Source organism: Tenebrio molitor, chromosome 9, assembly GCF_963966145.1.
Source record: "Tenebrio molitor chromosome 9, icTenMoli1.1, whole genome shotgun sequence".
Taxonomy (NCBI): domain Eukaryota; kingdom Metazoa; phylum Arthropoda; class Insecta; order Coleoptera; family Tenebrionidae; genus Tenebrio; species Tenebrio molitor.
In genome coordinates this window covers 11,584,657-11,597,429 of record NC_091054.1, presented here as the reverse complement: position 1 = coordinate 11,597,429, position 12,773 = coordinate 11,584,657, and the positions used below count along the sequence as shown (strand labels likewise).

General features: G+C 31.5%; 2 protein-coding genes across 3 annotated transcripts in view; one reads left to right on the top strand and one right to left on the bottom strand.

The window, feature by feature from the left end:
* Positions 1 to 6,694, bottom strand: part of LOC138138664 (monocarboxylate transporter 2-like) — an 86,844-nt gene extending 80,150 nt beyond the window's left edge. For both annotated transcript variants that reach the window (XM_069058669.1, XM_069058670.1), the window contains exon 1: positions 6,423 to 6,694. The gene's annotated coding sequence lies outside the window, so the exon portion shown is untranslated. The remainder of the gene's footprint in view (positions 1 to 6,422) is intronic.
* Positions 1 to 12,773, top strand: part of LOC138138668 (U5 small nuclear ribonucleoprotein 40 kDa protein) — a 208,037-nt gene that overhangs the window by 167,096 nt on the left and 28,168 nt on the right. The gene's annotated exons all lie outside the window — the stretch shown is intronic.

Genomic DNA, 12,773 nt, shown 5'->3' with positions numbered 1-12,773 from the left:
AATGCAATACGTAGGGAATAAAAAACATTCAGTTTTTACGATTCCTGTTTAAAAAAGTTTTCAGATTAATAAATTCAACGTGGACGACACGTCAAAATAAAGGGAGGACAAATGGCAATTCAATTTTGCAAATTCTAAGAAACTTTATTTAGAAAAGTTGTAGCAATTGATGAGTACTATTACCAGTTACAACATTTGCATAAAGTATTTGCATTTAGTAATATCTGAAGATATTGGGTGTTCATTTAAATTAATCCAGAAAGTAGGCGTTGAAGAGTCGATTGTGAACGCACCACGGATTACAGATCACGGATCAGCTGTTTAAATCTAACCTCACTTTTTGCGTTGTTTGTGTTTTTATTCTACAGACTGACGAGTGGTGCGTTCACAATCGACTCTTCAAAGCCAACTTTTAGTAAAATTTAAATGAGCAATGAAAGCAACAGCAAATATTGTATCGGGAGGTCAAATGAAATCCTGGGCTGTGAAAGCTTTGGAAACCGTCAATTGTTTTGCTTTTTTAAAGTGTAAATTGACAGTTGTAATTAGAGCATGTTGACAGCTAACTCAAAATTTATAAACACAAAATCGTTCCGTTTTTTTTCTTTATTTTTATTCGTATTCTCGAAGCAAATATCTAAGGGCACTCTTTGCTAAAAACAAGCACGTTCCATTATGTGCCAATTAAACATAAACAAATGTAATTCGTGTCAAACGGCGGGAAAATCAAACTTTACACTGTTCCAAATGGTTGACTTTTTCAACGCCTACTCAGGCCAGGTTTTCATTTGGACGCATGATATTTAGATTGTTCAACATCATATTTACATCTGATTCCAATAAAGTTTTTCTGAATTGAGACATTTTTTGGTGAATGACATGTCAGATGATTGCGTTATTATATTTTAGTATTCTTTTTGATTATTTCCTCTTGGCATGAAAACGAGCTTTTCGTCATTTCGCAATTTTACTTATCGTTCACATTCATTTTAAATAATCTAGAAAATGAATATCGTTTAAGTTAATACAGTGGAAAGAGGTAGGTTCGTAAATCTGTGAAATTGTAGTCTTTATCCTTTGAACTACATTTCTTACTAATGGATTCTCAAATGAATTAAATTGCAGCAAGAGAATTTGATGAAATAGTTAAAATTTAAATGTACATATTTTTGAAGGGAAAATTTTAATGCGCTGTAATTTGTAGATATTTTTATTACATGTAGGTAGTAGGGCAGTAAAATCGTGCAAAAATTATGAAAAAACCGAAAATGTGATACTACAAAATGAAAAATCCACTGCAAAGAGTAATTGCTATTATTATTATTATTATTATGCCAGTTCATTTAAAACATTTTGGAGGTTGTTATGGGGATGGCTAGATGGTCACATAATACTGCGCAATATTTGCAGACCGTGCAGTATTCGTCTGGCCTCAGGGATTAAACCTTTCTCTCCTAACTACCCAATTATTTTTATCTAGATGTATAAATTGAACCGATTAAAATAATTATAGTAAAATTTTGGTCTGAAAATCATAAACTCCGTTGGTATCGATATTTCAAAAAATAACCAAAAAAGTTAAAAAAACAGATTTCGATTGTTCGCATTTTTTCCACAACGGTACATAAAATTTGTAAGTACGTTAATTAAATTTTTATCACCTTTATGTCTGGTTTTGTGTGGGACATTTAATTTAATAAATCAAGGCGTAACTGATTTGTTCTTACGTTGTAAATGCATTTACAGTTCAACATTCGGTATATAAAAAAATTTAATTAAATTTTTTTACAGTTCTGCTTTAAAATTGAATATAACAGATTATTGACAATAATAACACTCAAAAATGAGGTCATAGTATTCCTCATCCTCATTTAATTTAATTAAAATATTAAGAACAGCAAAAGGCAATCATTATAAGCGTTGACTAACTGATCAAAATGATTTTACGAGTATTTATTTGTATATTTTACATTGATAGTTTTTTTCTCTTGGAACTTGTTGTTTATCAAATCTGCAAAAAATTTGCAGGCAGGTTGTTTCAGTTTTACATTTCATTTCGACTTCGTTTCACTTTATTGTGATTAAAATATAATTTAAAACAAGAAGTGTGAAATAGGAATATGTATCTTTTTATAACAAATTTTCCTTTTAACACAGCTTCGCCCACAAAGCTGATATGATCAAAGCAATAATAGTCTATAATAATAATTAAAATCATCTTGTCCAAATGGCATGACAACCTACGCGGATTTAGTTTTTTAACGGCAGGTATTTGCATTTTTACAAATTCATTCTAGCCTGTTGTTAACTTCTGTTTTGCTTTGCTTTTATGATTATTTTTAATAAGTTTTTCTACTCCCATTGTAATAATGTAATTATTAAAGTGTTTTTATTAGATAACAGGGTTCATTACCCACGGCCCGTTGAATAATAATTTCAAAACTCACAGCAAATATCATAGCAATTAGTCCAATCGCAAATTTTAATACAATTGTATCAAGTATGCAAAGTAATAATTGTAAAACGACAGTTCACTTTGTCTAATAATGAAACTTATTATCAATCAAATGTTGTATTCTACTCGCGGGGAATGGCTATTACTCACTCGGATGAATTACGTCACTCGCCTTCGGCTCAGGGCACAAAATCATCCTCATTAATAATAGCCATCATTACCCGTTCGTTGAGTAATATACTATTTGACACTTTTGCGTATTTTAAAATTCTAGTGTAGAAATACGAATCATTGAAAAAATGTCAATATTCCGTTTTTTTCGTTTCCACCCGGTAGCCAAGTGGTTCCATGAGAAAAACCAACTACTCTATTTTAATCTTTTTATTCTTTGATTAGTTAAAAAGGATTTTCCTTGTGCGCCGTGCAATAACCTCAAGACATAATTAAAAGGTGATTAAATCGACTTTAGTTTCTTTTTACAACTCTTGAGGAAACGTCTCGGTGTCACGTTTTAAACGGGTTTATTGGTAGGTGTCAAATTTTCGTATCTTTTCACGTAGCAATTAACATCTTAATTAATATGACAGTTTGATGCGTATCGCTTTAAAAAAAATTCGAACGGTCGTGGAATTAAAATAATGCAAACATTTAGAGGCAAATTAAAGAATGAACCCTTCTGTATTTCACGAATGAGTTTGTTCACTTTTTACATGAATTTAAATTGGTAATAATACAAAATCAATTCGGCTTCTCGTTAGTAAAGGCGCACCTCGCTGATCCTAATACTAGAATTAATTTATTCATAATGGACTCGAAATGACTTCAGTTCTATCGTATTTTTTCCATCAACCATTTTTATTATTATGATTACGGTATCTCCGCATTATAAACCCATAAAAGTAGCGTTAATATAGAAACTATGACGAATTCCTTTACAGCTATATTAATTTTATTTGATATTTTTTGTCTGGTCTGTCGTGTTTAATTAAACATTTTGAACCATTTTACTCCTAGATGCACATCCAAGGCACAAGGTTTCACGTACGAAAAGTTTTCCTTTCACCTTACAATAAACAATTAAAACATTGCTAAAATGCACCGCACCATATTAGCTTCAAACTTCTATTAATTTTATTGACAACCTTAAATATTTCGTAATAAATAACAATCAAAACAATCATTTCAGAAGACATTAACATAAAATGCATTCACGTTGTTTTGGCACAATGGGAGGCCATGGAAATTTTGCATTTAGTTTGGTAGTAAAGCTGTCTGTTGAATTAGGTTATGTTTTTCTAAGTTTGAGGTTATAAATAGCGTCAATGTCTAGTGCATTGTTGTCAGTTTTACCAGTTTGCACGTCAGGTAGTTTAGTAGCGAAAATCAAACAGTGTGTCCAACGTTAAAAAAATTAATCATAGCCTTCCATTATGCCAAAACAACGTGAACGGTTTTTATACCATAAAAGATGTGGGCTGAAAAGGTTGTTCCATGAATTTTGCATCTATGCTAAGGGAATAGCATGTTTTATGTAAATGGGTTTGTAAAACACTAATACATAGTATTTTTCTACATCAAATAATGTAAATTAAGAAAAAACAAATTCAAACCGAATAAATGTTTATACAGAAATGTATATAACTGTAAATAAATACATATACAACGTACATATATTTTCTTATTTATAAATCCCAGAGCTCTGGTGATATTACATATAGCTTATTGTTTCATAGAAGACTGTGTAAAAAAAAAGAAAAGGGTGGCAAAAAATTTACAACAAGAGCGCTCCAAGAGGCTATAGAAACTGGTATAAGAAAGAATAATATAATTGTCATCGACATCGTTTTCAGCGAGTTAAAAGTGCAGATTCATGCACTTATACATTCCAAGTCGAGTTTTTAATATAGTGGTAATCGTTGTATTAAAACACTGTAGCATCCATTTGTACAGAATGTTATAAAAAACTCTGACCCAGCAACGGTTCAAACTCATCACTTAAAAACAACCGAATATAATTTAAAGTCAAGTTCAATTTACTTCCTTATTTGTTCGCAGTGGTAAAAAATGTACGGCTAGTAAAACATTATTACAGGATATAAATATTTTCATATATACATTTCATGTAATTTATGAAATAAACCAATGAGCAAACATGCACAAATAAAATCAATACAACTATTTTTTAATTAAAACTGTGCATAGCATAATTTAATTTAGTTATTTCTAGACTAATTGGACATACCAAAAATTCAAAACACTGCTTTTTACAGACGCCCTAAATATTAACGTTATTACATTGTTTTATATTTATTACTAATTTTAATTAATAAGTTTAAAAAAATCCGTTTACGTCACAATATTAAACCATTCGATTTGATTTTTTTATAGATAAAAGGGATTTAAGTATCGGGTGTTTATTTAAATTTCCGGTCAAAGTTGGCGTTGAAGAGTCGATTGTGAACGCATCAGCTGTTTAAATCTTACCTCAGATTTTGTGTTGTTTGTGTTTTTACATGAGTGGTGCGATCACAATCGACTCTTCAACGCCAACACTGACCGGAAATTTAAATGAACACCCGATACATATTAGCTTCTGAACTGCTACAATAAAAAAATTTAGTCATTCTAAAAAAAATTGTAGAATTGTGGAATTCTCCCAGTTATTATATCTTGTGGAAATGTCTACTAAATCATACAAAACATACTTTTTATTCTTAAACTTAATTCTACACTTCTGAAAGAGTAAAATCTGCAAATTTAAATCGGTCGGGTGTTCATTTAAATTAATTCTCAAAGTAGGCGTAGAAGAGTTGATTCTGAACGCACCACGGATTACTGATCACGGATCAGCCGTTTAAATCTAACCTAACTCTTTGCGTTATTTGCGTTTTTGCTCTGCGCACGGAGGAGTGGTTCGTTCACAATCGACTCTTGAAGGCCAACTTTGAGGAAAAAAATGAACATCCGATATTTCTTTGCACGGTAAAAACTTATTGTAAAATTATTATTTACATACTCTGAAAAGAGTAATTAATAAGTTTGACATACGCCCAATCATATTATGTCCTTAGAAACTAGTGTCTAGTGGGGAGATTAGTGGGAGACGGGCAATCTCTTAAAGAGTTTGGTAAGATGATCGTCCATATTGTATCTCATAAATTTCCAAATTGAAAAACTTAGATATTATATGAATGTTGGCTGGCCTTCCGTTTCCTTTGATTGGCATTTCGCTAGTCATTTTAGTGGCTTCTTCAGAATCTAAATCGAGCATCCGAAACGCATTATTGAAATTCGGCGATCCAGAAATGGAACAAAATACATAATAAAAAAATAAATAAAGGATAATATTAAACTAAATTATGTTTCTCGTCGCGCTTTTAATTTATTCGAGAACGTCGAATCGTAACTTTGTTATTTTATAAGTTTAACGGCTGACGGACAGTCATCTTGGACGATTTTTATAACAAGCAGCATCATTAACTGTTTTAAGATTAAAATGTGAGACGACAATATTTACAACTACCTACGATAATATATTATTTTTTACGGCGAGGTTTCGATCCGATATCATCATTAAAATGGAGATTTGTTTTTTATTAGGTTTATTCCTATTTACAAAGTTCACCCGTGTGTGGGATACATTTAAATAAACTATCGCAAAAAAGTAGATTCCTGGCTCCAATTATCTGATTTAATTGGGATCCTGATATTCGTGATACGAAAAATATATGTATAAATAAAATTTTGTAGACATAGGAGCTTTCTTTTAAAAAAGCTCATTTTGTCAGTTTTGCTTTTTCAGTTTCGATCGATTTACTTTTCAATATTTATATTCATTCTTTATTAAATCTTTCTTTAGAATTGGTGCAAGCTTGAAAAGTTTTATCGGAAATGGGAACAGCATAAAATTGTTTGGCTTGTTTTCTAGCAACCTCTTAAAGAAATCATGCCTTCGTCTATTGATTACCTTTGAAAGAATGTTAAAAAGTCCACCATCAATAAAGCACTGCCATCACTTCAGCATCACCCTATTGTTTTTCATGAATTAATTGATAGTTCCATGGAGACTAAATCGGCCGGAAAGTCCCCGGAAATAGGGCTCCGGAAAGCCACCGACCGCCCCGCTTATTTCAGAACAGGTCGTGGTGCTAAGCACGTGCTTCCGTGAAGACGCGCAGGACACTCACCGCAACGACCGTCTCTAGTGACACTGACGCTCCTATCCTGGCGGAGCCGTTTGAAAAGCGCCGGTTAGAGATGCGTCAAGCTACGGAAGCTGCAGCCTTATCCCTACCACGTTTTCCTCTACCATTCATGCTTGCTCTGGCACACACCTCGTGCTTCACACAGGTGGGGTGGAGGTGGATTCTGATCGATAATAATTGCGATGACTGATGACCGATGTTCTTTTATAACAACTAGGAAGAATCTGGGCAATTATTTGTGTCTGCTCTTCCAGTCGACCCAATTAAAACCCTATTCCAAGATTCGAATGTTCCAAAAAGTTAAGCATTTACGTTGCGGTAAATGTAACCGCAGCTTGAAAAAACTCGAATAATTTAATACCTTCACCTTGATTGACTTGATTTTTTTTTTGAACATCAAAAATTTTTTAACACTGACACGACACAATATGCGACAGATTGATTAGACAGATTGTGTGGACTTAGGAGTGTCTCTTATACTCATTTCATTTTATTTGTGCAAGAACCATTAGGTACTGATGCATTTATTTTGCGTTAGTGAGTTTCTGTAATAGTCTTGTTGAATTCTAAAGCGTGGAACACTTTTCCGGTGGAAAATAATGTAGTCAACAAAACAGAAATGTTCACGTTTGACGCCTTCAAGGAGAAGCGCTTTTGAATTGTAAAGCACTTGCAACATTTCTCTGATGATAGCAGATGATAAGAATATAAATAATGCTGATTTGATTATCAATACTTTTATTGAAAACTCATCAAATATTTATATAACAGATTAACGAAAGTCTCAGCAACACTTTTTAATGCAGAATTTGTGAGAAATTTGAAGATGCTACTTATTGATATCATTTTACCAATTCTGTATTATTAAACAAAGGCTATTCCTGTGGTCAGCGTAAATAAATGAATAAGTCCAGATCAACTTCTCACCGGAGTCATTTTTAATGTTGCGGCGTTTCTATATCTTCTATTTTTGGAAGAATCACCTTTGGTGGACATCATTGTGAATTGATTTTGTAACACATTCGTTTATTAACATCAAGTATTCATTAAAATTTTCCGTCAAAGTTGGCGTTGAAAAGTCGATTGTGAACGCACCACTCGAGAAAAAACACAAACAACGCAAAAAGTGAGGTTAGATTTAAACAGCTGATCCGTGATCTGTAATCCGTAGTTCGTTCACAATCGACTTTTCAACGCCTACTTTAAGGATACATTTAAATCACTACAGACTTAATTTTGACAAAATGTAATAATTACGGGAATATCGAATGTACTTTTTAAAACTGCTAATTTTAGCATTATATGGGAGTAGGACTTCATTCCATAGTGTATACAGGGCTGCTACTCCTACAAAAACGGATTGAGTAAAAATTGTGATATTTTGCAGAGATTTAGATGCTATTGAATTAATTTTGTTTTGCGTTTGTTTTAAATAACAATATGTGTCAAATTTGACATACATACATTAACTTTTTATGGATGTTGAGATAAAGCTCCTATTCAATGAGGATTAGTGTCAGATCACTATCTACAATTGTGTCTATTTGAAACGTAGCTTCATCTGAGAGAACAATGCTTTTAACAAAACTGTTATTGTCACGAATCATTGTCATGATACAGAATTCTAATCTTCTGCCAAAGTCATCCTCTTTTAATTCGCCTAACAAGTGAATTTTGTATGGATGGAATTTTCGTCATTTTTAAATAGTTTGAATCGATCGGTCGACATTTGATTTCTATCTGCAATTATCTCCAATTATCATAAGAATTTCAATTGTTTCTTTTTCTGTTAAATTATTCATATTGATTTTTATTAGGAATATCTAAGCTGAGAATCAGTTTATTTTTTATTTAGTATATTTGACGTTTTTGCTAAAGCTACTTTAGCAACAAGAAAAAAAATATATTTATTATTTTAATCAAGGTGTGAAATATTTTAAAGCTTACTAAGAATTACCAATTTTGTCCATTTAAACCCCAATAAAGTAGTTTTCAAGTAACAAGTAAGTCTCTGCAAAATTTCAACATTCTTATTCAAATTATTTTATCAACAAAAAACCTGTTCCATACATATCATCCCTGTCCCTGTCCCAGCCAAGACTTTCGAGCTTAATAAACTAGGCAAATATGAATAGGGAATTTTTCCATTTTTGAATTTTTTATAAATACCCTTTAAAATTTGTAATGAAATGTGTTACAAATATATTAATCTACACATTAAATGTAATGTTTCAAGTACTTGTAACATTTTAAATTTATCTAGTGTTTAAGAATACGTGGGAGGATTGGGGGAATTATTTTGCTTTCCAAGAAAAATTGTGAAATTCCCTATTCATTTTTGCCTAGTTTATCTCTGTTATTTGTCAACAGATTTTTATGAAATTTATAATACTGATATTTTAGACGGTGAAGAGTAAAATCCCATTAATGCAATAACTCAAGTCTTAAAAACGTAATTTTTACGTGCCTTTAAAATGTTGAATCAATTAAGATATATACAGGGTGCGTCTGCTTAAACTTTATATTTGAATATCTTCGTTATTTTAAATGACTGCTCAATGATATTTAGTCTTAATAAAGGCTGCATTGCCCTCTTTACATAGGCACTACAAAAATTAACAAGGATCTGGACAGAAGAGGAATATTCAAGAAAAAAATTAATGAAAAAATTTATTTTCAGCATTTTCTAACATTATAACTTTTAACATGCATATCAAATGTTTCTGTGTAGATTTTCTGCCTAATAATCATCCTAGTGCTTATTATTGACCAATAAATTAATGTTAAATAAAGACAATTTCCAGACTTCATTCACCAGTGTGTATTTACGTAAAAAAGTACTTCACGGCTTTTTGATTTACAAAAAAAAAAAACATAATTAATTTATTATTTGACAACGTCAAAGTAAAAAAGTTTGTGAAATCTTTGAAATAATCTTTTATACAAGATGTTGTTCTCACAGCAAGAGAAAATTAATATTATTTTTACGTATGGAGAGTGTCACAGGTGCTATCGAGCCGCAGCAAGAATTCTTCAGGCCCGTCAAGAAAATGATAAATTTTCCGAAATGAATATCAGATGAATTGTAAAGCTGTTTGAAGATACTGGCAGTGTTAAAGAATTGCCACGAGTAAGGGATGCACTCCCCAAAAATATTAACTTTCAAAATGCCGTTGTTGATTAGGTAACTGAAAATCCACACACAAGCACAAGAGCAGTAGCGGCTACACTGAATGTCTCACAAAGCACGATTATTAGAACTTTAAAGCCTTTGAAATTTCATCCATATGAAATGATCCTGCAACTGCAACTTCACGGAGTTTTTATTCCAGAATTGAAAGGTGTGTGGAAGTTAATGGTCAAAATAAATTTTGAGCATCTTATTTAGTTATAATTATTTTGAGTACATTTTTTAAATTTTCTTTGGTGCTAATTGTGTTACATTGTTGAATTTATTGCAGATATTTTAATTGTTATTATTTAGGATGTGCTTAAATTATTTATTCACCTTCACCCCCTCTTTAAGCTTGACGCACCCACTTCCATGATAGCCACTTTTATAAATAAAAATAAAAAAATTAAGAGGGTACCGGGTACCCCATGATTCATTGTTTAAAAAATAAAATTAATAACATTTAAATTCGTTTTATTGAAAACTTACTTTAAAACAGTTTAAGTAAATTTTTCCAGAGAAGACTGATCCCTAGGATGCAGACGTACTTACACCGGGGTTTGTACATACATACCTATTTGAATTTTTATTGTATTTTACCGAATAGTTCAGAAATAAAAGAATTTTAAATAAGATAACAATGCCCCGTCAAATTGACGTATCTAAATTATTTGCTGAAAAATCTGTGAAACAAATTCGTAACAACTTTTTACGCATAAACTCTGTTTTGAACACAGCTGGAAAATTAGGTCTTTTTAACACTAATTTATTGCATAGTCATCAGTAAAAGTGTAATAAAAACAATACAGGGAGATACAGAGGCCACAGCTGAATATGTTATACTCCGTAATCTGAGAAAAAGCAAAAAAAAATAAAATTTACTGCGGTTATTTTTCAAATAGCTCTGTATCCTTGCAGGTTTCGTTAACATTTGTTAAGCACATGTCAAGAGGTCATTGAGATATATAATATTGCTAAATATTGTTTACCTTAATTGATAATTAAAAAAGATATTCGGATATAAAGTTTTAGTAGACGCACCCTGTATAAAAAAAAATATCGTCAATGAAAAATGCTGTAAGAAGAAACTCTTTCTTGAAAGACGTCTGGTTGGCAAGAAAAAAGAAAAAAACTGTGTTAAACGTGGCTGCAGATGCAAAAACGTAGACGCGTGTGAAACAAATGCGCACTATCGCCAAATTTTGGTCACCCCTCTTCGCACAAACGCTGGTGACATATTTGACGTTTATCTTTCTAACCTTACAAACACTTACAAAGTTAAAGACAACATTTGGACATGATTTATTATACTCGATGCTTTAATTATTCTACAAAGGACTAAAACAGGATCGGGATATTTTACCAAGGTAATTTGGTTCACGTACGCTTCCTGTGTCTTCAAATAAATTGAACACTCTCTGAATCTTAAATTTTGTAAAGCTTACATTTGGATAGTGTTCCACGAGAAAACGAACTGTGTCATTGAAATTCTTACGACACTCGCCGTAGGCAAAAACGATTTCCTTTTTCAACAATATTGAAATTTCTGCCATTGTAGTCTATTTTTAGAGTATTTTCAATAAATTGACACAATTTGACATATGTACAAAATGTTTCTTGGCAACTTTTCATCAATTGTTTCGAAAGGTAACTGCTCAAATACCTTCAAAATTCAGATTAAATTTTTAACAACAAAATCTAATCTTTTCGTTGAATCAAACAAGCGATTTAGTTATTTTTTTGTGTAGGCACCTATTTTTTAATGTTTAACAATCTAATAATAGTTGCGCTTAATTTTCAATAAAGGAAACGTGTGTTAAAATTACATTTTTAACTTGAAGTAATTTTATTATTACTAACTGAACCTTCACCATCTAAAATATCTGTATTTTAAATTTCATAAAAATCCGTTGACAAATAACCGAGATATTAGGCTCGAAAGTCTTGGCTGGGACACCCTGGATATTTCATTATTTATTTTATTTCGTATTTATACAGGGCGATTAGGAAATTGTATTAATTGAAAGACCAGGTAAATTTTCATATAAAAATCAACATTATATTAGTCATCTACGTATTAAACAGGTGACTAATAAGATGATATTTGTGAAATGGTAGTAGGTAGCTTTAGCTTCCCAATAATAAAAAATGTAATAAAATGTGTGTAAATAGTTATTTTTGTATTAACAGATTGTAAGAATGTATTATTTTTTATCCTTATTTTTATAAAATTGAAATTGAAAAAAGTGAATTGATTTTGCTAAAAGATTCTTATTTAGAATTTGTTTAACTCAGTTATTATAAAGGTAACATGTTGTTTATTTGCCATGACTGATTAGCAACAACTGGGAAAATAATTGAGATAGAAAAAATTCTGAAGTAATTTTTATCATACCCTCTGGAATCCTCGACGTCCGTAAATTATGACATTATCCTGCTACATTGATAATGCTAAAGTGTCACTTCATTGTCATGGCATCTAACGAGCTGACGAGCGGCAGATAAAGTTATTATCTCCGCTGAGGGCGTCCGTGAAGTTATTATCTCCGCTGATGAGCGGCAGTAAAGTAAACTAGCTAAATCATTTGAAATTCCTACCTGGTTTCTTAACATGTCTTAAATAATTTGTTATGAAGGTTTGAAGAAAAAATAGTATATGTTATTCGGAGCAAAAATGGTTTTATGTGCTTTGGCTGGTTTGTCTGCCTCACTGCGTTCGGCAGCCAATCTACCAGCCGCAGCACATAAAACTTCATTTTTGCTCCTCATAATATAATATACTATTATTAATTTAATTTCAAATTTCGCAATTTTTAAGCAATTGTAAACAAAGGTAACATCGTAGAGACCATTGTATTCAAATACGGAAATATACATTTTGAAAATTTATGAATAAATGCAACAGTGGTGGGAATTCAACGGCCGCCGTAACCAGAGGTCA